This window comes from Curcuma longa, chromosome 6 (assembly GCF_044706935.1).
Source record: "Curcuma longa cultivar G26 ecotype Majalengka, Jawa Barat chromosome 6, ITB_CL_G26_1.1, whole genome shotgun sequence".
Taxonomy (NCBI): domain Eukaryota; kingdom Viridiplantae; phylum Streptophyta; class Magnoliopsida; order Zingiberales; family Zingiberaceae; genus Curcuma; species Curcuma longa.
This window is the reverse complement of record NC_133866.1, coordinates 5,434,960-5,440,400: the sequence shown is the minus strand read 5'-3', so window position 1 is coordinate 5,440,400 and position 5,441 is coordinate 5,434,960. Positions and strand designations below refer to the sequence as shown.

At 37.1% G+C, this 5,441-nt stretch overlaps 1 pseudogene; it reads left to right on the top strand.

Moving 5' to 3' along the window:
- Positions 1 to 1,778: 1,778 nt before the first annotated feature.
- On the top strand, positions 1,779 to 4,874 carry LOC141830819 (putative disease resistance protein At1g61300; annotated as a pseudogene).
- The last annotated feature ends 567 nt before the right edge of the window (positions 4,875 to 5,441 follow it).

Here is a 5,441-nt window from a genome sequence, read left to right as displayed (position 1 = left end):
AAAGCCAGATTTTGATAAGGAGGATGAATTGTTTGGCAATGGAAAAGAGGGATTCAAGGCAACTCGAGAAAGGTTTTTGAAATAAAGACATATAGCAAAAGAAGAAGATGTTAGAAATATGAATGGAAAAGAGATGGAAAGGAAGAAGGAGATTTCATTGTGAATGAAATTTAGTCTCATATTGAAAGTTTTAAGATTTTTTTTATTGGTTTATAATATGTCATGAGCATAGATGTTGTGAACATATACATAAGGAGTGACTTTTTTTCACAGACATGGACTCATTTTGTGATGCCTTAGATACCTTAGACACGTTCCTCTAGCTAATTTTAAGAAATTAAAATGCACAATTAAGAGTAAATGTTTTGCATTTGAAGTTTTTCAATTGATTTCTATCCGATCGATTGTATTGGCTTTTACATATCAAATTGAACCAGCGGAAATAATCAACACGTGATTGACTAAATCAATCATGATAATTATAGATCTCTTTGATCCTCTCCCTTCTCTTAGTTTGTTTGTATGTCCCCTCCTTCGTCGTGGCTAACTGCATCTTTTCGATTTACGTTTTCACAGATAGTCGTGGGACCGTTGAGGTGACAGATTCTATCTTTTTACAGAAGTCTGTATGTCTCTTCAGCCTTCTCAATCGATTCTCCGTATATCACCATTGCAGCCTTGCCCTTCACCCTGAATCCTAATTTCGATAGTGACCCAAAGCTGGATATCGAGGATCCAGGCCTTTTGGGATAGTAGGTGGCAGCAGATTCACCGTTCTGGTCAAGGATGGTCGCATCCTTGGATTCCTAATTTGGTTGGTTCACCAAGTAATTAATTGGGCATGCATTCATTATTTTAAACTCTTATTGGGTCCGTGTCATGTCCCTCCACATAAGGGTGTGATCCAATTTGTCAATCCAATTAGCTCCAATTTGAAAAAAAATCATATTAGAATTGTGACTTTTCTGATTCGATCGACTATATGTAGATTGATTCAAATTTAAGGGTTATGAGATTTTTTTAGAAGTAATTAAAAATCAAATTTTATTTTAAAAATCAAAATATATTATGTAATATTAGTATGACACTGATAAAATACTAAGATAAAAATGAAGAATTATCAAAAAAAATATTAAAAAAATATTTTTTTAAAATTATGCGAGTAATACAGGTTCATGTTTAGGGGTTCAGGTTAATTTCAAATTCGAATCAGATTCAAATTGGTATTTTTTAATAATATTTTTATTTCAATTCAATCCAAACTTAACTGACTCATCCAAATTGAGATTCCTACCTCCGCACGAGTTAAGCATGTGATGAAGTCATTTTCGCTACTCACCCATAAATGAAATGTTTATGTACAAATTTAGTGTTTGGCTGATAAATCTCATTTATATTCATTTAATAATAAAAAATATATTAAATAAATAAACTTAACACCAATAAATTTGGTTCGTTAACATGAAGAAACTTATTAATTTAAGTAAAATTTAATTATAAATTTATTTGCTAAAATTATTCATTAAAAATAAAAAATAATATAGATTTTATGAATTAGATAAATGCTTAATAAATTCATAAGAATGATAACATTAGTTGAATGATAAAAAGCTCAAATTAATTTAGCTCGAGCTTCATAAATTTAATTAAACAAGGTTGTATAAGCTGGTCAATATCGAGATGGGTGCAATCACATGGCATGGCACGAGTGTCGATGCAATGAAGGACCTTTCTTTTGACTTGTTTCTTCATCTTTGTTTCCCTTCGCTTCCCTTCCCTTCCCTTGCTTCCTCTGCAAAAGAAAGAAAGCTCTAGTTGCTAGCTAGCTTCTCCTCGTCCATGGCGTGCATCAACCTAAATCTGGACGTCGACGTCAACAGTTGCCTGAGCGGGCTGTGGGCATCGCTGCGGCTGGGAAGGCCAAAATCTGGCATCGAGAAGTTGAAAAAGGAAATGGCAATCTTGAGAGGCAAAAGGGACGACATCAAGGACCAGATCGAGCAGGCAGAGCGTGAGGGGAGAATTCCGACCCACCAAGTGAGCCAGTGGCTGCTGGAGGTGGAGACGTTGGAAGGCCAAGTGGCTGACGTCGAGCAGGATTTCCAAAACATCAGTGAGTATTAATTCTGCCGTATATATCTTTTTGTCTTTTTTTTTACTCCAATATAATTCAATTGCAAGTCTTTGTGTTTTTAATCCATATGAGCTACTACGTACTGTTTTTATCTATATATAAGAGAGGACAGAAAAACAAAAAAAAGTTGTTGTTTCGATCGTCAGGTTGCTTCAGTTGCAATTGCTTCAATCAAACTCAAACTGGCGGCACTAGTCAAATACAACAAGCAAGAGATCAGATCCCTATCAGAGAGTCATCAAACTGCTGCTCCATCATCCGAAGAGCAGGCGAAGAAGCTCGGCGAGGCTAATGAATTGATGAGCAGAGCTGAGGCACTGGACCCGATTGCCACAGTTGGGCCTCCGGAACCCACCGTGATGCTTCCCATCTCACACCAATCGCCCGTTGGGATAGAGTCGTATGTGGAGGACATTGTGGGCTACGTCGATGGTGGAAAAGGCGACATCATAGGCATCTATGGAATGGGCGGTGTCGGTAAGACCACCGTGTTGAAGAGCATCCAGCAACACTATCTTCTTAAGCATACCAGATTTGATTGTGTTATTTGGGTTGTGGCCTCCAAAGATTGCCAATTGAAAAGGCTTCAGATGGATATTGCTAAGAGTCTAGGACTACAGACACTGCAGGAGAACGACGATGAACAAACTTGTGGTGATAAGTTGTTTAGCTATTTGAAGAACAGGAACTGCTTGCTGCTTCTCGATGACATTTGGGAACATGTGGATCTTCAACTGTTGGGGATGGCACACTCAACTACCGAGCGAGGTCAGCAGCAACAACAAGAGCTGTACAAAGTTGTGGTTTTCACGACCCGCAGTGAGACAGTGTGTGCACAAATGAAAGCAAAAAAAGAAATCAAAGTCAAATGTCTAGATCCAGTTCAAGCATGGCAACTCTTCGAGGAGAACAGCAACAAGGATGTTCTCAGCTCAGATGCTGGAATTAAGTTCGTTGCTGAAGAACTTACTAAAGAATGTGCAGGTCTTCCGCTCGCTCTTGTCACTGTCGCCCGGGCCATGTCAGGGAAAAAGTCTTGGGAAGTTTGGAATGACACTCTCACTCAAATAAGGGATGAACATAAGTGGACAAGCATATGTCTTCCAAAAGATTCACTCATCATGTATAAAGCCTTCAAGCTGAGCTATGACAGTTTAGAGAATGACTCCATAAGAAAATGTCTCTTGTGTTGCGCTTTGTGGCCTGAAGATTATGAGATCGACAAATTTAAACAGTTGATACCTTGTTGGATAGGTTGCGGCATAATCCGTGATTTTAATGTGATCAATGAAGCTTTCGCCAAAGGATGCTCGCATTTGGAAGATCTCATAGCAGCATCCTTGCTAGAGACATGTACTGAGACGAACTTAGCTTATGAGGATAGAGGTGTAAAGATGCATGACGTCATCCGAGACATGGCACTATTAATGGTCTCTGGGTTGCAGGGGAGCACAAGAAAATGGATTGTAAAGGTAGGAATTGGGTTTAGTGATTTGCCCAAACAAGAAGAATGGCAAGAAGTAGAGCGAGCATCATTTTGGGAGATGAATGATATTACTTTTTTACAAGACTATGGAGCTTTCACTTTTCCAAAACTTTCTATGTTGATTCTCCGTGGCGACAGAATGTTGGAAAACAAAAACAATTCCTCCAAGTTTGTTCTCAAGCATGCCTCATTTGACATACTTGGATCTCGCTTTTTGTCGTATAGCAGAGCTTCCCATGGAGATAGGTAGCTTAACTGAGCTTCAATATTTAAACTTGACCAGAAATCCTATTACAAGACTGCCGGTTGAGTTTGGTTGCCTGAGCAAATTAGAGTATTTGCTTCTAAGGGATACTAATCTTGAGATTGTACCCAATGAGATGATATCCAAGTTATCAATGCTCAAGTGGTTGGATATAACTCAAATTTATCCTGCACCTAAGTGGTGGTATGATGAGCTGAAAAGTTTTAAAGGACGCCACCGATTAAGTGTGGAAATTGACATTAATGCTACACCAGATAACATTGAGCGTCTCAACATGTTAACAAATGTATCGATATGGAAACTCACTTTGTATGGATTCGAGATTTCAGAACTTCCAAACTATGATTTGGGTATTCCACAATGGGGTTGCAGGACAGGTGACAAGCTTGAGTGTCTGCGCATTCTGAATATCAGATTAGACAGATTAGTGTTGGCTGCAAGCATTGGTAGCGAATCAAATTTCAGATGTTTAAAGGAGCTCAAATTTTATTCCCTAAACCTATTGGAAGAGATTTCATTAAATAGAGTTCAACTCTACAATCTTCGTGAAATAGATATTTATAACTGCCCCTTGTTGAAAGATGTTTCTTGGGTTCTACAATTGCCATGCCTTAGTATCCTAAGCATAAGCGAATGTCCAAGAATGAAGGAACTAATAACTGACGTAGAGAACTCCAACTCCAGCTCTAGCATCCAGAGGTTGAGCTTGGACGACATGCCGAATCTCAATCGCATTGCAAACCGGCAGCTCCATTTTCCCTACTTGGAATATATCTATGTGAACTGGTGCCCAGAGCTCAAAAATTTATCATTTGGAGTTGAAATATTGAAGAACTGCAGATTAAAACTTATTAAGGTGATGAAGATTGGTGGGACAACTTGGATTGGGATGACAAGAGCATCAAGGATTCCCTCACCCCTTATTTTAGGTAACACATATATTTTCATACCAAATCATTTATTATCTATTCTATTTTATTCTGTCTTATATATATGAAATGAATGAACATTTAGATCTAAATGGTTTAATATTTTATGAAGTAGGCAACATTATATAGTTTCAGATGCATGCCAAAGGTCCTGTCCTTTGATAATCTTTTAAGGGCAATTTAGGGAATTTGTTTTAGAAAATAAATGTTTTTGATAAATATAAAAACGAAGTGCCATGTTGGGTATTTTGGTAAATAGCAGTTTAAACTACGTACCGCTGCAAGTTTTTGTTCTTGAGAAGCAATTAATTTTCAATTTCGTCTTATTTCCCATGTAACCATGATCTTGATCTATAATATAAAAAATAATAGGTTATTCCATTGAATTTATGCTTTGATTAAATATTCCAATGTTGTAGCAAAGGGAAAATATATATCTTATTGTCAATATTATTCTATATAGATGAATATTATTAAAACATTATATGATCTTACTCTCAACTGTTTAATTAAAATTTGCTCCAATATCTATTACTTTTAATAAAATTTTGTGATTTTTGTAGGCCTTTGCAGCGGTGGTGGTGATAATGATGATGATGATGATGATGATGATTTTTGAAATGAAGG